This window comes from Gopherus evgoodei, chromosome 5, assembly GCF_007399415.2.
Source record: "Gopherus evgoodei ecotype Sinaloan lineage chromosome 5, rGopEvg1_v1.p, whole genome shotgun sequence".
In the NCBI taxonomy this organism is placed as follows: Eukaryota; Metazoa; Chordata; order Testudines; family Testudinidae; genus Gopherus; species Gopherus evgoodei.
In genome coordinates, this window is record NC_044326.1 from 71,000,893 (window position 1) to 71,025,166 (window position 24,274).

Here is a 24,274-nt window from a genome sequence, read left to right on the forward strand (position 1 = left end):
AACAAAAAATGGCATCTTTCTGAACTGAGTACATTAACCATGAACATCTTATTTTCTTGCCATTTGCCATGGTTCGATAGAAATGAGTACTTGTGAACCTCCGTCTTTCCTCGTTAAATAGAAATTCGTAACTTTCATTCTGCTGCGGTGGGCCACGTGCAACAATGTCACACACTTGCCTGTCCGCTATTATAGACGGCCAATCTCCTGGATCATCAGTCAGTGGTTCTGATTCAGATACTTCTTTCCTGGCAGCAGCTGGAATATCTGTCACAGTTTGTTTGGTAGAACAACTGGCTTCACCTTCGACCTCACTTGAAGCACTTCTGGATACTTCTGGATATGATTCGTCGCTGCTAGCGCTGTCCGTTTCATGTGTACCTGTACGCTGGATTGCAGCGCAAAATACGTTGACAACTTTGGAATTTTCTCAAGTTCCTTCTCGGCATCTTTTGCTGCCGTTCGTTTACTAGCTCCGCTCTTATACCTTCTCTTAGACATCACAAAGCACACTTCTGCGTTGGAAACGATAAAAAACTAAACAACTAAATTAATAACATTTATCTGCTGATCGCTATTATGAACGCAAAAACACATTCTTTGAATGGGTCCAACTAAAATTCGAAACTGACCGACAGACAACTGATGTAGCCAATAGCATTATGATGTATCATAATGACTTCACGGTTTTGTCAGTAAAACCGACATGGATTGTGCAATAGCGTCAATAAATGTCACTTACCTATTATACCTTACATTTTTTTTGCCACTTTTAGGGGCCCCCTTCCTTGCGGGGCCCCCTCCGGTTGGAGGGTACGGAGGGCGCTCGCTACACCTCTGCTTGCATTTTATTTAGTCCCTAGTAAGCCCAAATTGACTACCCAGAATTCTGCTTTTTAAGGTCTCAATTCTGCACTGGGATCTCAAAGTTTAAGCATGTGCTTGCTGAATTGAGGCCCTAATGAGGATCCACGCACTTCTGCAGGGTCAAGGCCTATTTATTTTTCCTGGCTGTTTCATTCATGGATACCGTATCTGCCGCTTGTGACCATTCGTTACTATGGGAGAAATTCTCATGTCACACTTTGGATTATGACATCACTGAACACAGTTTTCAGGATGCAAACTATAAAGGAGAGATCTTACTTCTATAAACTTACAATTTGTAATTATAGATGATGGAAATATGATAGTAATGTAACATGATTTTAAAAATGTAACAACAAAGTTTTATATTAGCTAACAGTTTCTGTAACACACTAGTGTCTTTCCTTATTTATAGCTGTCATAAACAGATAGCTAAGGGTTAATGTCTCTTTCACCTGGAAAGGAGTAACCTGAAACACCAGACCAGAGGACCAATCAGGAAACAAGACTTTTTCAAATCTGGGTGGAGGGAAATTTTGGGTGTGAGTTCTTTGTTCTTTGTCTTGTGTCTGACCCTCTCGGCTCTGAGAGTGATTTCTCTATCTCCAGCTTTCTAATCTTCTGTTTCCAAGTTGTAAGTACAAAGATAGTAAGACAATAGGTTTATATTGTTTTTTTGTATTTACATATGTGTAGTTGCTGGAGTGTTTTGAATTGTATTCTTTTTGGATAAGGCTGTTTATTCATTTTTTTTCTTAAGCAATTGACCCTGTATATTTTCACCTTATACAGAGACTATTTTTAATGTATTTTTCTTTCTTTTTATAAAGCTTTCTTTTTAAGACCTGTTGGAGTTTTTCTTTAGTGGGGACTCCAGGGAATTGAGTCTGCAGCTCATCAGGGAATTGGTGGGAGGAAGAAGTCAGGGGGAAAATCTCTTTGTGTTAGATTTACTAAGCCTGACTTTGCATACCCTCTGGGTAACGGGGAAGAGAGATTAGCTCTCTCGGTACTTGTGTTTCCAGGACTGGAAGCAGGGAATCTCCTAGGGTCGTCCAGGGAGGGGAGCCTGGGAGGAAGTAACCAGGAAACAAGGGGAGGGGGTTATTTCCCTTTGTTGTAAGACTCAAGGCATCTGAGTCTGGGGGCCCCCAGGGAAGGTTTTGGGGAGACCACAGTGAGCTAGGCACTGTATAAATCCCTGGCTGGTGGCAGCTTTACCAGGTCCAAGCTGGTAACTAAGCTTGGAGGTTTTCATGCTAACACCCATATTTTGGACGCTAAGGTCCAGATCTGGGAAAAAATGTTATGACGATAGCTCCACTCAGTCTAACCACCTTGCAATCTTCTTTCTCATACCATCATTTCAATAATTCAAGTAAATGCATTTTTTGAAGCTGCAGCTGTAACATTATGCCCATTTTAAGGATATTCTCTACCTTTAAACCTGTAGCAAATTTTCAGTCCAATGAACTCTATTTCATCAATTTGTACGTTTCACAACAATAAGTTCCAGGGTGGAACATAACAAATATATTCTGAAAGTCAAGGCATAAATGATGTCAGTCTCTGTTATATCTCCTGAGTGTGTTTTGGAAACAAAAACCTCAAAGAATTCTACAAGTTAATAGACTGTCACGAGGCATGTCAACTGTGCAAGGTAAGAAGCTGCCATAAATTCAGTGTGCTGCCAAGTCCCATAAACAAGGTTGGAAGATGCAATTCTGAGGAATTTAAGCAGCCTAAAACCTCCCATACTGACTCCCCATTTTGATATTACATATAAATCACCTTTCTGTACATGGATGCAATTAGGTAAGAAACAAAGGTCTGATTCTCATCACACTGATCTTACACTAGTGTAATTCCATTAACCACAATGGAGTTACTGTCATGCCTAGCACTGCCTAATTCTAATTCGGACCCTTCTATGCATCCTCATTACTGTTTCCTTCTCCTTCAGTTTAATAATTGCGTTCCATTAATTCTCACTCTAAAATAATTCTTATTTGTGAATTTCATACTTGTGAAAAGATGCTGTAATAATAGCCTTGAAGAATGGATACCTCTAGGATCTGGATCAGGAAAGGATAGGCAGAAGCCACACAAACTTTCCTATAGTGCCCTTGCCACTGTGCCTCAGACTTGACCTGGAAGATACACTGCTAAGAGTGCGAAGGAAGCTCAGTTTCCATACCCATGTAATCGATGACGTCTGTACTAAGACTGCCAACGTGAGCTCATATTGGTGCCAGTTGTGGCATAAACTTGCCCACTAGGAACAGAACTGAATAAACATGATAAAACTCTGCATTTATAAAGTGACTTTCATCTAAGACTATTAAAGTACTTTAAAAACATCAATTAATTTCACCCATGATAGCTTTGTGAACTGTTATATGAAACTCACTGTACTTAATTTTAAGTAAACATTAAATAAATATTGTGGTTATTTTGGCATTTCAATAAATACTTTGGAATTATAAACACTAAGAAACCAGGAATTCTCTTACATAACCTACCACTTATATTCAGTAAAACACTGCTGCAATGTGTAAAAGTCAAGCTTAGGTTTCTTTAATTAGAATTTAATGAAAATCTAATTATGCATATATACACACAAACTCATGTAGACGTGTGTACACACACACACACACACACACACACACACAGACAGTAAAAGCAATCAAAAAGCAAGCTTAAATATATGTACTCATATTCATATGCACGTGTGTATATTAATACTTTTAAGGAACTGTAAAAGCAAAAACTCAAAAAACTCTAACTGATCTAATATGAATGTCAGTCCATCCTCCTGCTCCACCAAAGGCAGATAGTGTAAGGAAGAGAAGAAAGTCCTTGAGGTGTGAGTTATAAATATTTTAAAGCCTTGTTTTAACAAGGCTTCTTTGTATATTTTTCCTAGCATGGAGCCCACAGTGGATAAACTTTTAAGTTATACTTTGAGTTGGTGTAAAAGATTCCTGACAAAATCATACCTTGCAGTTGAACCACAATGAGAAATCTAAATACAAAGTTTGGGGCATATATATATATATATAAATTAAAACAGAAATAGTCCTTGAAGTGAAAACTGTACCTGGACTTGGATCCTGGCTCTTTTTAATTTACAATATATATTTTTATCAATGGAAATCATTTGTCAGGGTTGTTCTCTGTGAAAATATCAACTTTGAAAATTAAAGAAAATTCCATTCAAGGCAAAATATTACACTGTCCAAAACTGAGAACCTACATTCAGGCCTCTCTTTGAAAGAGTTCAGTGTGAGGCATGTCTGAAACTAAACATCTCTTTTTGGAAAAGATAAAATCTTCCTCATCTTGTCAGAAGGAAAAACTAAGTTAGGCCTTGGCTACACTCACACTTTACAGCACTGCAACTGGGGTGTGAAAAAACACCCCCCTGAGTGCTGCAAGATACAGCGCTGTAAAGCGTCAGTGTAATCAGGGCAGCAGCGCTGGGAGCGCGGCTCCCAGCGCTGCACGCTACACCCGTAAGGGATGTGGTTTACATGCAGCGCTGGGAGAGCTCTCTCCCAGCGCTGCCGCTCTGACTACACTCACACTTCAAAGCGCTGCCGGCGCAGCGCTTTGAAATTCCAAATGTAGCCATACCCTTAGATTTTGCTTTAAAAGTTGACTCAAGGTCAGAAAGCCAGCAGAGAGATTCTGTGTATGCATTCTTCATAGCCACAGAATCCCAGAAACCTGGCAAGTTGCCCTTCTTTGTTGTAAAAATCCAATTATTTACATTATGAAAGGGAACTCCATAGGTCAATAGGAGGCACAAGTGAGAGACACTGTGCAACTGCAAGTCTCTTCTCTATTCCCCAAGGGGTACATTGAGCTGGAATTTTAAAGCTAGGCCAATGTTCTGCCTCAGTATACATCTTGTTTTTTTAACAGGAATAAAGCTGTCCTAGCTAACAAGGGAGTCTATAGCTATAACAAGTGATACTTTGTGCCAAACTGACATCTTAATTGAGATTAAGCTTCTATCTTCAAATGAAAAGCAAGGCCAGCTACATATCCTCTAGGTTATCCATACAGGTTGTACAGTAACTCTACTACCACCTAACAAGTTCTAAGGAATAACGATAGTTCAATATATTCCATCAATATTTTCAAGTAAATGCACTAAGAATATATAGGGATAGTAGTGCAACAGAATTAATATCCATTTACAATATCTATCCTCTTTGTAGATTGTAAATGAATAAACCAAAGAACTATCATCCTTGTCCAAGGCCTACTTTTGTTTATGTTCTCAGTAGTTTCATAAGCAAAGAAGCATTTTGAGATTCTCTGTTAAAAATGGTTGTATGCACAGCTGACGTACTTCTGAGCCATGAGTGTGCTTTAGGAGTGGGCTAGCTTCATATGACTTTTCTCAATTCCCAAGGATTCCATGCTTAGTGTTCTTCTCCTTCGCTCCCGTAAAATGTTCGAGGATTCATAGATTCATAGACTCTAGGACTGGAAGGGACCTTGAGAGGTCATCGAGTCCAGTCCCCTGCCCTCATGGCAGGACCAAATACTGTCTAGACCATCCCTGATAGACATTTTTCTAACCTACTCTGAAATATCTCCAGAGATGGAGATTCCACAACCTCCCTAGGCAATTTATTCCAGTGTTTAATCATCCTGACAGTTAGGAACTTTTTCCTAATGTCCAACCTAAATCTCCCTTGCTGCAGTTTAAGCCCATTGCTTCTTGTTCTATCATTAGAGGCTAAGGTGAACAAGTTTTCTCCCTTCTCCTGATGACACCATTTTAGATACCTGAAAACTGCTATCATGTCCCCTCTCAGTCTTCTCTTTTCCAAACTAAATAAACCCAATTCTTTCAGCCTTCCTTCATAGGTCATGTTCTCAAAACCTTTAATCATTCTTGTTGCTCTTCTCTGGACCCTCTCCAATTTCTCCACATCTTTCTTGAAATGCGGTGCCCAGAACTGGACACAATACTCCAGCTGAGGCCTAACCAGCGCAGAGTAGAGCGGAAGAATGACTTCTCGTGTCTTGTTTACAACACACCCATTAATGCATCCCAGAATCGCGTTTTTATTATTATTATAACAGGTAATAAATAATAATTCATTATTATAACAGGTTCAATGAGCATGGAGAGTTTATTATTGAGTCATTCTTAATTATTACTTTATTCCTTTAAAAAAATTCTAATACTACAAATGTAATACAGTAACTCCTCGCTTAACATTGTAGTTATGTTCCTGAAAAATGCGACTTTAAGTGAAACAATGTTAAGCGAATCCAATTTTCCCATAAGAATTAAAGTAAATGAGGGTGTTAGGTTCCAGGGAAATCTTTTTCATCAGACAAAAGATTATATATATATATATATATATATACACACACACACACACACACAGAATATAAGTTTTAAACAAACAATTTAATACTGGTACATAGCGATGATGATTGTGAAGCTTGGTTGAGGTAGAGGAGTCAGAGGGGGCGTTATTTCCCTTACTGCTAAATGATGAGCTAGTAATTGGCTGAGCACTCAAGGGTTAACTCTCTCACTCTACAAGACAGAAGGAATGGAGGGAGATATACGCATTTCCCCTGAGACCACAGCTTCTGCAAGCCCCCTCTGTCCTGAGCCCTGGTGTGTCCCCCCTGCTCTATGGAAGATGGGGTAAGTGGGGTGCAGGAGCAAGGGGGAGGGGGACACCCTGACATTAGCCCTCCTCTTTCTCCCCCTCCCCACAGCAAGCAGGAGTCTCAGGGAGCAGCTCCAAGACATAGGGCAGGAGTAGCACATGGCAGTGGGGGGGAGGGACAGCTGCAATTGGTAGCCTGCTGAGCAGCTGCTGCACAGGGAACTTAGGGGAGCAGGATGCTGATAGGGAGAGCTGATAGGTGGGGCTGCCGGGCCACCCTGGTTCCAACCACCCACCAGCTAGCTGCAAGGGGCTGCTCTTCCTGCAAGCAGTAGACAAAGCAGGCAGCTGCCAAAACAACATTAGAAGGGAACATTGCACAACTTTAAACAAGCATGTTCCCTAATTGATCAGCAACATAATGACGTTAACCGGGATGACTTTAGGTGAGGAGTTACTGTATGTTATGAATTTATCCTTCAGATATATACATGGACCAGATTCTGAGCTATGCCTCTCAGGAGATGCAGAACAAGGAGAATAGCCCAAAAAAGTGACTTTACACCTTTATGTAAATGTGTGTTTTCACCCCCAGAATTCTAGGCTGCTCCAGGGGCAGGCATGTCTTCTCCCAACATCTGTCAATGGGCTTCTCCATCGACCAAAAGACTATGAGCATAAAATGCTCCAGCCAGACCCTGTCCCATCATGGCATACACCTTGCTGCTTCATAGACCAAAAGAACATGAGCACAAAGGGATCCAGCCATGCCTCCTCCTACTCCTGGCATATCCCTGTGCTGCAGACAGGCCAGCATAATGTTGCCTAAGCTAGATCTACATGACCCCAGTGCTGGATGTATTCCCAGAGGGTTGTTTAAGATAGCTTGAAGGATCCTTTGGGGCAGTTAAAGCCACTGTAAAGGAGAGGCAGTGAAGCCAGAAATTTAGCTCTATTATTTTTCAGAGTACTGTCCATCCTAGATACTCTACTAGAAGAAATTCTCTGAAAGACAAACATTAAAGAGATTTCAATGACAAAAACTCAAATACTCACCAACCTCCCCCCCACCCCCATTTTCAGACCTAGTATCTCATTGCAAACCAAGGTTTTGTATGTGTGACAGTGAATATTATAGGGTGCAAATGTGTAAAGTCTATACTTAGTTGACCAAAGCAGAACGATGACAAGGGTTTTATTCCTCCCCCTAAGATCATCTTGAATAATGAAGATTATTAAAAAGTAGCCACACAGTTACAATACCTTGCTCCTTTTCTTTAGAAAAATCCTTTTTAATGCTGCCGCTTGGCACACACTCTTGGATGGAATTAGTGTTTTCTTCAGGATCCCTTGAACATGCACACAGTGATACTGATTCAAGGAGACAGGGGTCTTACACCTTGCTAAGCAGATGAGACACCCAGTTAATGATATGGCCTGTGATCTGCCACGGAGCAGAGGATGTGGATGAATGTTATTCCTTTGATCAACCCATCCATAGTACTGTCAGCAACTGCACCCGCACTCTCCTTATGTACACCTACTGCCCTAATCCAGGCTTCAGGGGAATGGCCTTAAAAGATAATTTTAATATTTCATTTACTCTAGTCTTTAGGGATTAATATGGAAGTCTGAAGCAGTTACATGGTGGCAAGGATGAAGACCAAAGCCTGCCTAGCTTCAGGTCTGTGCTACATAAAGGTGGTCATCCCATTACCAGTGGACAGCAATTTCCAGAGAATGCTGTAATTAGGTTGTGAAAAGGCAGCAAACACAATGAAGTGAAGAGGCAGATATGTGGCCAAAAGTAATTTGGGCTCCTGAAATGTGCTCTTGGCCTCATCCTTGCTATTTATTATATTAAAGCTCTATAATATACTATGTTACACTATAATGGAGGGTAATGGGGAAGCAGGCATACCCTATTATGGAGGGTAATGGGGAGGCAAGCACTTAACTATAATGAAATTAGATTCCTCCTTGCCTGCACCAGAGGCACAATGACATTTTCTTGTAAAAGCTGTGAAAGCAGTTTCTCAAAAATGGAATTGACAGAAAAACACTGGAATCCACTTCACAGTAAAGGATGAAGGAGCTGAAAGCTGATGAGAATCAGCACTTTGTTGTCCCATAGTAGTGTCTGCTTTTAATTTGATGTTGTTGTAAAGATGGGCAGGCACTGCTGTGGAAGCCAAAGGAAATCAACTTTCCTTTTTATCACTCCACAAAAAGGGGAATTGCTTTCTCATTCCTAACGAATCAAAAGGAAATGAAACAAACACACACTCCCCCCCCCATCTCCATGATAATAAAAATAAAATGAAAGCCAGGCATAGGGACATCTCCTTACACTTGCATAGGCTCATTTGTCATGTATTAAGAACCCAGGAAAATTTGTCTTACCAATATTATATGTTAGAGAGAGACAGAATCCATATTTTGATCTATGTACAAGAACTCCTCTGAGAGTTTTAACTTCAGGATCCTGAGGTATTTCTGAAAGGCTTCTATTACCTTATTTTGTTCCTTCACTTAAATAGTGATATCAAGTGTCTGATTTTTAAAATTCAGATGTGAGTTTGTCATTCCCTATAGTAATATACAGTAACTGGTAACAAAATGTTCTGATGGCAAAAGAAAATCTTAAGCAGCAGTTGCCATTAGAAAGTAAAAATTTACCAGCGGAGATACCACAGCTATCTTCTATTCTCAGTGTAGGGAAATAACACAGTGGCAGGGATACAACTGCTGCATTATTTATTGGTAACTGCTCACTTTTTAAATGTGACTGTGATGCTGTCTCACAGGTTGCCAGCAGGCCAATTCACTCACATGGTAATAGAAATCAAAGGAACATTAAAAGGTCATGGTGTGTTCAAACCAATTCACTTGTAAGATATAACTGTAGTGTGAAGCGTGGCTATCTCCTCTTGTTTATTTGCTATTAGGCATGCCCGGTAGTAAATAACCCTAGATCAAAAGGTACGTTAGTGCGAGAAAGAGAATTTACTTAGGGTGCTGAACTTCACGAATACTAATAAAGGATACTTGAATTGTTTCCTCTTATCCATCCCTATTGTGATGAATGGCCAGCAATTACATTATATCTAATTGGATTACTTGTGTATGCATATAAAGTAGAATGTTAATTTCAAAGCAAGGTTGTTTCATGTTGAACACTGGACATTCACAGCTCAATTGGCTGCTGCTCATCAAAACCCACCTGGGTGGAGATACCTGTCAGCTTGTTTGCTGTGAACAAGATCTATAAATACTGGTTTAAGGTAATAATCCTTCATCTCGGAACTGTTTGGATTCTGATGGGGGAACCCATAGTGATTGACAGAGGTCCCCAAAGGCATTTTGGGAAGCCCTGAGAGACTTATGGAAAACAAGCAGATTACTACATCGCTGCTTACAAACTTTAATTGCTAGGACACTGTGACAGTAACTAGTATAGATCTAAAATTCAGAATATAGTGATTCTGATTCCAAACTAAAAGATCTTGGGAAGTTGGGACTAGACCTTCAGATGGTACACACGCACACTCATGCTCTCTCTCTCTCTAGTGTGTACACATACACACACCCACACATTATATATATATATTGCAATTGCATCTGCATAGTTAATTGTGTTAGTCTAAATGTCATTTCAGATGGTAGAAGCTAATGTAGCAAAGTAAAGTCAGCAGAGTTATGCTATGGATCTGGCCCTTGAAGACCAGATAACGATGAAGAGGAGTTTGCAAGAATTTTCTGGCTTGCTGGGTAGCTCTGGCACAGGCTACTATGAAAATGAACTGAAATGAGGCATGTCAGTCTAAGAAATGACAAAAATAGCACCTATATACTGTATCATAACTGCCCTATATGTAGTGGAATATCTACAGCACCTCCATAGTGAAATCTCTGCAAGGAATGTTGGGAACCATAACAACAATTAAGAAACCATACTACAAAATTCTTATAGCTTATTAAACTTCAAAGCTCCACGTGTGTTCCTGTGCAGGAGCACCATGCAATGCTAGATTGGTATATAAATTCAGTAGTATTTGCAGAAAATATGATCTTTTTTGTGATTTAGCTAGACAAATAATATATAGCTAAAATAAATATAGATTTCTTTCAGCAAATGTTTGAAGAGCAGGGAAAATTGTGGGCAACCTGTTATCCTGATTTATTTCCAACTAATCCATTAGTGAAAGCCCCATTACTTGGGGCATTTAAAACTAGACTTTAAAAAAAGGCACTGACAAACATCCTGTACAGAGCAATCAAGCATTGGCAGGGAAATGGACTGGATGATAATAGGTCTTTTAAAACGGGCTTATTGGTTCTATAACTATCAAGAGATACAAAAAGAACTAGAAGAGAAAATGATAGTGTCGTAAGAAATTGGCCAAGGAAACTCCAGTTTCCATCACTGTTAGAACTGGCTTTACAGTCACCAGTATACTATAGGCTACACACCAGGTCTCCTCCATCAAGGTCAAATCCTACATTATAACTGAGTGGCCCTCAATTTGACTGCACAATTGTTGAAAGGTAGGGCTCTGTAAGAAAGGGATACTCAGAGACAGCAGTTAAGAACATTATTTTACAGAGAACCCCAAATGTGTTAGGTGTTTCTAACAGGGCACCGTAAGGAAATCTTTCTGATACTGATGCAAAGATAGTAGTAATAGCTCTTGTAAAATACAAGGATCAGTTAGAGCTGCACACTTAAACCAAGTCTGAATGTAACTCCAGCCCTTTCTAATGCTTAGACTTTGTGCAAGGCTTCAATCTGACTCTCAGTTACTTCACAGTCTAAGTTTGGTACCAAACCATCACACAGTATAAATGCAGGATGTACAGATTGGCTTCATAGCTCATATAGTTTAACTCTTCTAGGCAGTCAAACTGCTCAGGCTACCCGACACAATGATCATGGAACCTCAGTCTAATCCTCCAGGAACTCACACCATCACCATTTTTACTTTTCAGTACCACATCCTTAGTGTTCCTATTGGTGAAAGTATAGTAGGGTCTACAGTGACAACTGCATGGGTCGGAAGGTGTTGGAGTTTGGGACTGTTAGCCGAGGAAAAGGGCAAAAGCCTTTTTCAGGACCCTAAAGGACTTCCTCTCTAAGGGGAACATTGAGTTCCAGGAGCTCATTTTACCCTTGTTATGTTCCATTCCCAAACACCTATGGAACGGCTGTGGTGCAAGCAGATCTTTTTAACTTCTGGATTTTGGGAGGGGAGTTCTATCTTTCTGCACTTTTCCCTATGCTTCTGAGGGCCGCAGACACCTCTTGCTTTTTTGATTAGCTGCTAAAGTTTGCATATTTTTGCCTGCCACTGGAGACATCTATCTTTCTTTGTCTGGACAGGAGGCAGCTGGCTGAAAGACTTAGTCTCACTCTTCCTTGATTGGGCAATACTGCAGGAAGTGAGTGCAGCAAACAACATATTAAGTTCCCCCACTCCTACTCAGCAATCTCAAGACCTGGCTAAGGGGGTGGGGGTGGGAGGTTTGCAACAAGAGAAAGAAAGAGCAAGAGCTGTAAGAAATTTTCAGTAGGTGAAAAATTTCAATAACCATTTTGGGGAAAAACTGAAAATGGTGAATTTGAACACATTAAAATTAAATCCTATACACTTTATATTTTTTCACAAAATACATTTTTATTTTTGACCAGTTCTAGTATTGATTTGTAAATACTGGCTGATTGTTTTTAAATTCTCAGCTTCCTTGTTTGCAAATGTTTTGCACATTGCTCACTAGTCAAGATTTGTTGTATCACACAGTTATCACTTTGCTCTCTGATTAGGTCACTGAAGCTTATTAAGAAAGAGAGCACACAATGCTGAATGCTAAAAAATGCAGGTACAAATTCATGCCATTTTTGGAATTAGCAGACATTTTCAAGAATACTTGGTGGGTGTCTATATACTGTAAAGAACAAATGGCATGACCCCATAGATAGAAGCAGATTGAATTTAAGTAATTTATTCATGAACATATTTGCAAAGCATTTATTTCAATATTCAGTCAGCTATAACTAGAGCTCTTGCTATATAGAGCTATATCTAGAGAGAGCTCTATAGAGCTATATATATAGGGCTATATATAGAGAGAACTATATATACATAGAGAGAGAGAGTGAGAGCTATATATAGCTCTCTCTCTATATAGCTATATATATAGAGCCCTCTGTCTATATATATATATATATAGAGAGAGAGAGAGAGAGCTATACATACATACATACACACGCGCACACACACACACATTCAAGAAAACAAAATCAATGGAGGATTTAAAAAAAATCACCCAAAACTAAATGCAATGAAACAGATTGAAACGTGAAAAACAAGGCAAATGTTGTGATAAGCTTTGACAGCATCCCTTTAAAATCTTTTCTAGGGTTGTGAAGTTTATAAAGAAAAAGCTCTTATAATTAAATAAATCAAATAAGATACCCCCCCCCAAATCTCCAACCCCCTGACCATGTTCATTAGCTAGTTTTTTTCCCCTCAGAGCTATAATTTACAAGGTAACCTCATAGTACTGCTGTAATTACAGAAGATGCTATTCCATTAACAACTAGTGTTGGGAGAAAGCAGAAAAAAATAACTAAAGAAGAAACAAAAAAAATCTTGTGCATCATTAAACAATCCCATTCATAATGGTGTTTGCTGTTTCAGTGATGAGGCTTTATCTCTTATTGGAGGCAGAAAAGCAATACAGTCAAAACGAAGTTGTCTTTTGGGGTCACTGAAGTGGACTCTTGACAAGGCCATTCAATCACTTATGGATGTACCTATTCCTGGAGGGCAAGACCTCCACTGGCAGTAAGATACAATTGCTTGGCAATGAATAAGAGAGAAAGAAAGCCTGAGTGCATTTCCTTAAAAAAAAGATGAGTAGCAAAGGTCAGCATTCTGTCTCTGTTCTGTTCTGTTCCCAGAACACAGACAACTTCAGGCAAATCTGACATAGCATGCTCTGTACTAGTGATTTGCTTCCCTTGTACATCACCCTTTCTGTACTCATATCCTTTAGATACCCTTCTCTTAGTCTGAGAATGGTTCACATACCTGCATTTCCCAAGGTGACAACTTGACACAGTCCAACTCCCCATGTAGAAAAAGATATGAAATAACCTCCCTCTCCCTCTTCCACTATTGAGAAAATCACCTTGAGACTTGATTTCACTTCCTGCCAGATTTAATAGATTAGAGAGCAATGAACCAAAGGGTGTGCCTCCTGTTTAGGTTCAGTTGCAGAGAAGAATGCTGTAGGATAAGATTATAGTAAATGCAGAACACACTGATATCTACAGTAGAAACTTCTTCTGAAGTAACTATTGAAGAATAATGAAGGAACAGTGAAAAGTGCCATCTTATTTTGGCTGCCCTAACTTCAGGAACACTGCAAGCACAAGGTAAATGCCACTAGAGGTCCACTTTTACAATAGTAGAGAGCTGATATGCTGCAGCAGTAGGTCTGTAGCTTGTGTGTAAGCGTGAGAGAATTATTGTTTGTTATGTGCACAAATAATAAGCTGTACAATACTCCAGGATATATAATTGCAACACCTACAATCTCTTGCTGCCATGAACACTGGCATCCATCCCCACAATGAACATTACACAAACGAACCAATAATGATCATTTAATAGGCTCTCCAAAGCTCTTCATAGTGAAGTTCACCACACTATGTTGATATATTCATGTATGTGTGTGTATGTGCATATTCAGACAAAAGACGACTATGCAGCAATGAGTATGAATCATGTGCTTGACAAGTAATGTATGTGAATGAGAAGCTGGTGTTTCTTAGGAAATAGCAGTGTCAATGTATTTCATTTCCCCCCCACCTCTCTTTTCTGTATGTATAGCTTGTCTTTAGCTTTGAAAGTACGGAAGAGTGGTTCATTGATGAAGCATAAACAATGCATACTCTAGGTGATGATTAATGTAATATCTTTCTAATGTAATATATTTTACTAAATAAAAAGTAATTATTCACTCTATGGTAGCACTTTTTGGATAGAGAAATAATATATTTTCAGGAAAATGACAGCTAGATTTGCCAATTCAAAGGATTACTTAAATGTAATTTCCCACATATTAGGCTTGAAAACATTTTGCTTAATATTCTAGAACAGTATTTTAATTCTTAATCTTTAAAAATAACATGTTACAATAAAATGTTTCAAATTATGGCCTTCTTGGTAGGCTGACTGCAACACAGAAGGTGTAATTGCTATGCAGGGTTTTTCCCCCTAGGAGAGACATACTTGAGTGACTAAGTGATTCAGGAAGATTCTTCCCCCACATATCATCTACTAAATTATGTTCCTTGATCATGTTAAAGAGTTTAACAAATTGCTGAAGACTGTTCTTGATTCAGGAAAAGGCAGTTTTCTTGGAACAATAAACTGAAGCCCAGCATGAATGGATCACAATAAATCAAACTTTCTGGGTAAATTTTCAAAATCCTACACACAAGGACAGGACTGGTACTTGCATTCATACCATTTTTACCCAGGCACCCCTGGCCGACCTCACCGAGGCCAGCCAGGAGCACTCACGGGATGATGGAGACGGTTTCCAAGCCTTTTATATTGTCTGCCATCAGGAAAGGAAGGGGAGGGGATGCTGCCGTTCAGCACCGCAGCATCGCGTCTACCAGCAGCATGCAGTAGACATACGGTGACATTGAAATAAGACAATAAATGATTTTTTTCCCTTTTCTTTCACTGGGAGGGGGGTTAAATTGACGACATATACCCTGAACCACCTGGGACAATGTTTTTGACCCTTCAGGCATTGGGAGCTCAGCCAAGAATGCAAATGCTTTTCAGAGACTGAGGGGACTGTGGGATAGCTGGAGTCCTCAGTCCCCCGTCCCTCCCTCCATGAGAGTCCATTTGATTCTTTGGCTTTCCGTTATGCTTGTTACACAGCACTGTGTTGAGTCCCTCCTGTGGCCTCTGTCTGGATTTTTTTTCAAATGCTTTGGCATTTCATCTTCTGGAACGGAGCTCTAATAGAACAGATTTGTCTCCCCATAAAGCGATCAAATCCAGAATCTCCTGTACAGTCCATGCTGATCAGCGATCCACGCTGGGCAAACAGGAAATGAAATTCAAAAGTTTGCGAGGCTTTTCCTGTCTACCTGTCCCATGCATCCGACTCCAGATTGCTGTCCAGAGTGGTCACAATGGTGCACTGTGGGATAGCTCCCGGAGGCCAATACTGTCGAATTGCGGCCACACTAACCCTAATCTGAAATGGCAATATTGATTTGAGCGCTACTCCCCTCATCGGGGAGGAGTAAGGATATCGATATTCAGAGCCCTTTATATTGAAATAACGGGCTTCGTTGTGTGGACGGGTGCAAGGTTAATTCGGTTTAACACTGCTAAATTCGGTATGAACGCGTAGTGTAGACCAGGCCAGAGTTTACAGTCACTATGTCAGTAGTAAACTCCACCTTACCTTAGGTAGCTGTGGAACATCAGGTTCCCTCAAAACTCTTACATGGGTGAGTTGTAAGACCACTTTATGCACTCCTCCCACACAACCACAGAAAACAAACCTCACTCCATCCCCAGGCCCGGCGCTACCATTTAGGCAGCCTAGGAAATCGCCTAGGGCGCCAGAATAAATGGTGGGTGCCGTTTTGCCGGAGGGGGCCGCAGTGGTGCCTGCGGAGTGTCCGGTGCTCCACGGCTCCGGTGAAGCTGCCGCAGTCGTGCCTGCGGATGGTCGGCTGCTCGCGCAGCTCCGGTGGACCTCCCGCAAGCACGACTGTGGCAGCTCCACTGGAGCCACGGAGCACTGGACCCTCCGCAGGCACCACTGCGGCAGCTCCAGCGGAGCCACGGGTCCAGCGCGCGGGGTGGCGAAATTGCTGTCCACCTAGGGCGCTCAAACCCCTAGCGCCGGTCCTGTCCATCCCCAACACACACTTCTTCCAAGAAATCACCACACTCTAAAATGAAGAATGTAAATTATCTGTAGAGTTTACAGATTCTGAATTAACCATTATGGGACTGTAAGTTCTACAGGGATGGGGACTGAAGAAGATGCAGAACTTCTACATTCTGTGCCGGTTCTGTGGGAGCTTATACTTTATACAGAGATCAGTGCAGAGATTAAACTCTGCAAGTTCTAGGATGGATCATAGAAATTCTGCAAATACTGGGATGTAAACAGTCAGAAAATCAAGACATGTCATGTGTACAACTGTGTCCATTATGTGACACTGCCATCTTGATAAAAACAGCAGATTTCCCCATTAAACAAAATTAGGAAAATGGCAAACTGGCAACCATACTTGTTAACTGCAGCTTGACTGAGTGAGTTGTGTAGTATGTTTAAGATTTTGTGAAGTCAACAGCGATCTCCCTTTTATTATGTACCTGAAACTGACATGCCTTTTATGCAGCTGTTGCACTGACTTCTAGCACCTGACATATTTCACAGAAAGGTTCTATACTATTGTAAGTATTATAGTAGCACCCAAGCACCCCACTGAGGATTATGACTGTTTATTCTAGGTTCTGTACATGCTCTCTGCCCTTAAAAAACAACAGACAAAGGAAAGGACAGGAGTGGCTTCCACAACCAAAAAAAGATATAGTGTTCTTCCACCACTGACAAAAACCCACTAGCTTGAAGAACACCCTTCCTTCTATGCTATGAATTACACGACATTAGCGCCTCCAAATGAATATCACAACACAAATTCCACATGCGTCTGACAAAGTGGGTATTCACCCATGAAAGCTTATGCTCCAGTATGTCAGTTAGTCTATAAGGTGCCACAGGACTCTTTGTTGCTTTTTAGAGATCCAGACCAACACAGAGATCCCCTCTGACAAATAGGAAAAATGCTTAACTGCCACTGTTCATTCTTGAAAGTTCAACGAATGCTGCCAAAAATCAGAGCACTAAAATTAAAATCTTAACCACCCTCAAAGGCCAACAGTGGAAGAGCTGATGAAACATTATGAACTTCCATTGGCTGCTACCATTAACACATTAGCTCCTATACACGCCTTCTTCTCACCGCCCCTGCAGATCCCCAGGATTCTCTGATGATCTGTACTGGATGAAGCAGGATTACCTCTAGATTACCTCCAACACAAAGATTTCCTGAAATCATATGAAATAATTCAATGATCACCTTACAATAGACCACAGTGAATGTAGAATCCTGCAGCATTTACTGTGCACCTTATGAGATGTGCAGTAAGGACTTGTCCAAAGCCCACTGAAGTCAATGCAAGTCTTTACATTGTCTTCAATTGGATCAGGTCTCTAAACTTGGCAAGGCTTCTGTTGAATCCCCACTTCTTTCACTGTGCACGTTCACTACATATTTTCACTGCACTACTAAGTTAGGAATGTACACATGCACAGCCTATCTTTGTTCAAAACACTGCTACAGAGTGTTAAAAATCAATATGCTGTACCTGCACAAAGTGTGATTTTCAAAGGATCGCTACTTGATCAAATCAAAAACAATTTTCACCAGAAGACTTCAGGACATTTCTCCTCAGTGAGAAATACTTCCTTATTCAACTTCAGATTTCTCTCTCAGACACTTTGGCACTTGAATTATTTAAAAAAACCTCACAAAAATTAACACAGTTAAAGCTTTCAGTTATAAAGGCCCAAAACAGAGCGAGAGAGAAATTGGGAGACAAAGGAAAGGAGGAAAACATACATTTTAAGAGGAGATTTGGACATAAAGGGAATCAATGAGGCACAGGTAGGCTGATCAAGATGGCAATAGTTTCAGAAGGGCAGGCTTTTGATCATACCAGGGATAGAGAGGAATTGAGGAAGAGAGACTGGGTCTGTGAAGTGGGCAAGGATAAGACAAAGCAGAAGTTTAAAAATAACTACATGTTCAGATTATAGTATAGTTGCTTGGAACTAAAAGTTAGAGGCCACATCTCTGTAAATTAAGGACTGACATAACTAATGTTACACTTAATGGGTTACAGTGGACCTCTTTCACCTTGACTTGCACTCAGCCATTTGCTGATATTACAAACAGTAAAAGCACATGAAATGGAAAGCAAGGACACAGGCATACAACGTTTTAAAAAAGGTCTCTCTCCCCAGCTCAGTTTTAATGAATTCAATTCATTACATATTGGTTCTGGAGAAAATTACACTGATCCAAGAAACAGTTTCACTCAGGAAATGAATAAGTCAATAGAAGAGTTAAAACAAAAATCCATCCAAAATCTCTGCCACTAAATTTAAAAAAGATGAATTAATTCATATGCTGTTTTCTTACATATATTGTACAAGAGACCAATTGGCTGAGATTTACAGAGGTACTATGGTTACTTCGTTTTTTTTTTTTAATGGTCATAAAGACTTCATAACAAGGGAGTATTTCAGAAGCAAATGGATTTTCTTATAATGACAAAGCATGAAAGAATTAGTAAGAATATATATATATATATATAAAAAATACATCATTGCAGTAAGTTAGTACCTGCCTTTTAGAGGCTCTGGGATCGTGAGGTCAGTGCTGCTAGAAGGCACAGTATAACTGTCCTCCTGACAGTCACAGTTTGATTCTACAGTTTCGTACCAATGGTAGTTTATACAGGTGGTGAATGTTGAGATCCAGTATAAGAATATCTGGAGTGGATCATTTAACTTTTATGCAAGTAATAATAAATTTAAGTAACAGGGATGATGCTTGGTTTTCCTGTGGCACTATTCTGACCTTCTGTACAGAAGATTATTATTTTTAATGAAAACTCAATTATGTGCTTTAAGGCTTGATTATAGAGTGCAGTTTTTTTGATTATGGGAAAATGAGGGGAGACTCTGAAGTATTACTTTGATTGATTTTCAATCAAAAGCTTTAATTAAGATGGTCGAGATAAGCTTCCCATGTTTGCCACATTTTAATTAGTGTTGGAATAGTAATATACTGGGGTTGCAACATATAGCGCCAAAAGTTGTGTGTCCCACAGGAAGTCGTGGGGTCATGGCTGCTGTTCCTGAGCCTACCCCCAGCTGTGGCCCCAGCCTTGGCCTCCTTACCTTGGTCCAGGATCTCCCTTCCGGAGCCACGACCCTGCTCTCGGCCCCCACTCAGGGTGGGAGAGAAGCACGGACAGGAGTAAGGGGGCTGGCTTTCAGCAACTCCACTATTACAAATGTTCAAGTGCCACTGAGCATGCACGCATTCCAGTGTGAATATTGACATGCACACATTTAAAATGTGTTTTCTGGGAATGCCCATGCAAGCACATTGAAATATGACTTCCATAAATATTTGGGCAATAAAATTAAACTGCTTGGACACCACTAAAAGTGAACACAAAAGAGGAGGCTGGAGTGTTTTCGCTTTAAAAGTTTAATCCAAATGTTTGGGAATTTTTTTATATTATTTGCCTAACTCTATTTACAACTAACTGATGGAAAATATTTTGGGAGATGCTCAATATTTTGTATGCCAAAGAGGCAACTTACTGTAGTGCACTTACTAATTAACAAATGAATTAAGAAAATATATTCTAGAAATATCATTGCTGGAAAAGATTGGGGCAAGGAGGCCTGGAAGGTGGGGTTTTAAATGGGAGTGGCCTCTGCCACATGTTTTCATTTGCGTTAGAATTTAGCATACTACTGTATTATGCATTATGAAGTTTTATCTGAGATGCTTCATAACAAATACCAGGGTGGCATGCCTAACTGAAACAAAAATGGCAGGAAACAGCAGAAGGGTAGTATGTTAAAGGCCCAGTGTTTATGGAATTAGTATCACCAGATAATCACAACATGAATGGCTGTACTACTTTCAACTCCTTATCTGAAGGGAGAAATTTCCTTCCCACAGGCCCCAGAGGTGATGTTGGGAGATACAGCAGAAGCCATAACTGCCCAAATCCACTGCCTAGAAAGGGAGGATGTTTCTGTGGTTATAGCACTGGGCTGGGGCTTATGGGCTCCATTACTAGCTCCGCCACACACTTCCTGAGTCACACTGGGCAAGTTACACACTCTGTGCCTCAGTTTTACACCCAAAATACAAATATTATTTCCCTACTTACAAAGGAATAGGAATACATTCACTAATGTAGGTGAAGTAAAGAAAAAGTTTTAAATGAGGCCACACTCAAGAGTTCCTTATGAGAAGTCAAACAAACAAACAAACAGACAAACAGACATGCCCATGGAATTAATAAACAAAGAACACTGCCTTGCTTAGGGATTTATTTCAATCTAGAGGAAAAATTGCAGCAAAGCATGTCCATGTTCTCTCAGATGCTCATCATAGCTATCATCCACAAAACCATTACAAAAAAAAAAGTATTACAGAATAATCAAAGAAAGACGGTTTACTTGTTATGTTTTAGGAAAGACCATCAGCAAACTCTGCTTCCTTCCAGGTCTCTCTCAGCTGTGGAGGAGGAAGATATTTATATATTCCCTGACCTTCCAACGTGTCTTGCAAAAGGCTAGGGCTACAATATGACCACGAAGAAAGACTGTATTTCTCAGAAAACCTATTGTCTCTGGATGTCAGAAAGAGACCAACTGGAAACTACTATGAGTCAGCATTGTCCCTCACTACTGATGGAAGAAGGAAGTTCCAGCCCACTTACTTCACAGAGCTCAAACCCTGGACACTAAAAGTGGAATGGCGTCTTCTTTAAAAATCCAGACCACTCCCTAAGATCACTTCTCTCCCCATCAATGACCACATTCCCTGTTCCACTGGTACTTTTAAGGGGCAAATCTGAAATAGAATAGAGCTAGCTGTGAAGAACTCCCCCACAAGTATTAAAGGGCCTGCACACCCAATAATTAGCCAATACTGGATCAATTTCCAATTCCAGAATCTCAGTCCTAACAACTGATGCAATCATACTTACACCTGAAAGTGTTTAAACCTGGAGTATAACCACGTTAAAAAAAAAATTGAAGACGACCAGGAGCACATTGAATGGGCTATCTATAGCTTAGCATACAAGTCATGTCACCTCTCTCTTCTGCTCCCCACTCCTACTCAATTGGTTGCAGCTATTGTACCAACAAAGACCAACCAGGCACCAGGACACAGAATCCTTAATTCATCCATCATAGGAAAAGACTGAGGATATTCAACCAACAATGATATGTAGAAAAAAATAACTGAAGAATTTAGCCTATCCACAGGAGTGAGAAGCTTCTCAAGTACCTTTAAGAATGAGAACTAAGACAAAAATGTTAGTTTAGTCTATGCCTCCCTGTTCTTACATCTGTTGGGGTGAAATCTTTATTCAACTGAAGTCAATGGGAATTTTGTCATAAACTTCAATGACTTATCACTGGAGTTTTCTAATCCTGCCTTACAGTTTCCTCTATTGGCATTTTAAACAACAGTTCCAAGAATTCACCAAAATAATTAATAGATAATTGGGACACTTCTTTCTTCCTGATTTTAACTGTTGTTTGGCTAACTACCATCCCTAGAGATTCTTTGATTTAGCAGCAGCAGCAACACTGAATAATTTAAACATATGGAAAAATCAAATGTGCAGAAAGGAAAGCTGTCATGAAATTCCCCTGATGTTCTCTTTTGGCCAACCAGTCTGCCAAACTGTCAGTCACTAATACTGCTATGTCACAGTGATGAGCTGTCACAGCTCAAGCTGTGGTTCACAACCACAGATTCACTCTTCCTTTCTCTGTCCCAACAAGAGTATCTCCAAAAGACTATGTTATTAGGATTAATTATCCATGTTGGAAAAACAGATAAAAGATGCCCCAAAGCCCTCTCTCTGTCTTATCCTCTACTTTAAGTTAGAAGTATAAATAAATCAATTATCTATCCATCTATCTGGCACATTACTGTGGTGCAAGAAATCAATGCTTGGATACAACACAAATAATAGACTGAGGAAGATGAGTTCACTATTTAATACAAATGGACTTTGACCTTCTAGAGAACACTAAAGTTTACTTAAAATTTACTTTGTTTACTTAAACATATATCAAACTGACAATGAGGTCAGAAATCTTGTAGCATGGTTTCAATATCAAAATCACTTTCACCAGTACCACTCTCCCTAATGCTTTTCCAGTTGCAAGATATTTTCACTGCAGTGTATTCACTGTCTCCAGAATGATGACCATGTTATATTTACAAAGCACATTTTTAGCATTTGTTTACTTACATTTCTTAATAATACAACATCTCTACTAAACAGTGGATTTTCTGTAACATGAAGTCATTAAACCATGATTTGAGGACTTCAGTAACTCAGCCAGAGGCTAGGGGTCTGTTTCAGGAGTGGTTGAGGTTCTGTGGCCAGCAATGTGCAGGACGTCAGACTAGGATGATCACGGTGGTCCTTTCTGACCTTAAACTTTATGAGGTTAAATGGGAACGATCAACTAGTTTAGGCTCAAAGTTTGCTCTTTCTTAAAAATGTGTATGGAGAATATGCTCTGAATTCTAAATATCCTTCTAAATGTAGTGCTGGAAGGCATTGAAATTAAAGGTTAGATACTTCAGAAAGTTTCAAATAGTTCAGAAAACAAAAACATTTGGTTAGATGGGATCTACCTAAAAATAGTTTGAGCGCCCATCCAGTAGCTAGATAAATGCTATTTCCACAGCTGTGCTAATATTATCAATGTTGTTGTAAACAAGGAAGCAAACAAAAAACTGTGTTAATTTCAAGCTTCATTAGAAACAGAAGGAAAAAAATCAATGCTGAATGGAAATGGACACAATCATAGCAGAAGAAATGTTATTTTTAATTGTCTACAACAACATTTCAAAGGCATGGTGCTGAATATCTTGACTCACACTGCATATGCTGCACTTACATTTCAGCAAAGATAGCCCGCTATCACAGGTAGCATGATACACACAACACTACAGTGATATGTAATAAGTTTAATTGCTATGGAGCAATCAGGATATCTTGCCTACCTTCCTTTTGTCCCCACTGGAAACCAAAATCAATACGATTCTATGGATTATCTGGCTGAACATTTTGTTAGAGCAGATGTTTTTCATCATTCTCCTGTAACCTAATTATCATAGAATCGTAGGACTGGAAGGGACCTCGAGAGGTTATCTAGTCCAGTCCCCTGCACTCATGGCATGATTAAGTATTATCTTAATTATGTCACCTTTGTGAGGTTGCTAAGTTCCACTGAACAATATAGAAAAAAGCCTTTTGAGACCTCCTCTAAATCTAGTTCTCTGACATGTCAGTGCATTCCTGCTGACAAGATTCCCAGGCTGACTCTAAATAGAAACTTCTACTTTTCTGGATTAGAATACCTTTTTCTATATTAAGCCATGACTAGTCAGTATAGATCAATGAATTTAAGGTCATTGGCTTAATCAGTCTGAATAAAGTCCCACTGAATAACCTATCTAGAGATGATTTGCACTTAAAATCTTTTCTTGCACCGTGCTTTGATTTTTTAAAAGTAGCATTTGAATTGAGACATTATTCCTTTTACCAGTAGATGGAGATATAAGTCCAGCAATTTCTGCAGGAAGCAGATTTTTGATGGTCTTTGCCATACTCCAACATTGGTACATATTATTTAACTAAGAGATTAGATTTCTCAACAATAATTATCTAATAATAATAATCATTAGATGAGACAGATGACATTTGTCTACAATTGAAGACAATCAATCATCTTACTGGGCACAGCCATTCTTATATACTAGTCAAGTATCCCAGCTTTACCCTGGAATTTTT

The 24,274-nt window shown here is 39.8% G+C and overlaps 1 protein-coding gene and 1 long non-coding RNA gene across 4 annotated transcripts in view; both read right to left on the reverse strand.

Annotated features, from left to right (window-relative positions):
- The window catches only part of GALNTL6 (polypeptide N-acetylgalactosaminyltransferase like 6), a 964,319-nt gene that overhangs the window by 84,342 nt on the left and 855,703 nt on the right, over positions 1-24,274 (reverse strand). The gene's annotated exons all lie outside the window — the stretch shown is intronic.
- Positions 1,228-22,870, reverse strand: LOC115652406. The gene is made up of 3 exons (XR_004000639.1): positions 22,752-22,870; positions 4,698-4,704; positions 1,228-1,239 (listed from the first exon to the last, which is right to left on the reverse strand). It is a non-coding gene; the product is annotated as an uncharacterized LOC115652406 (long non-coding RNA).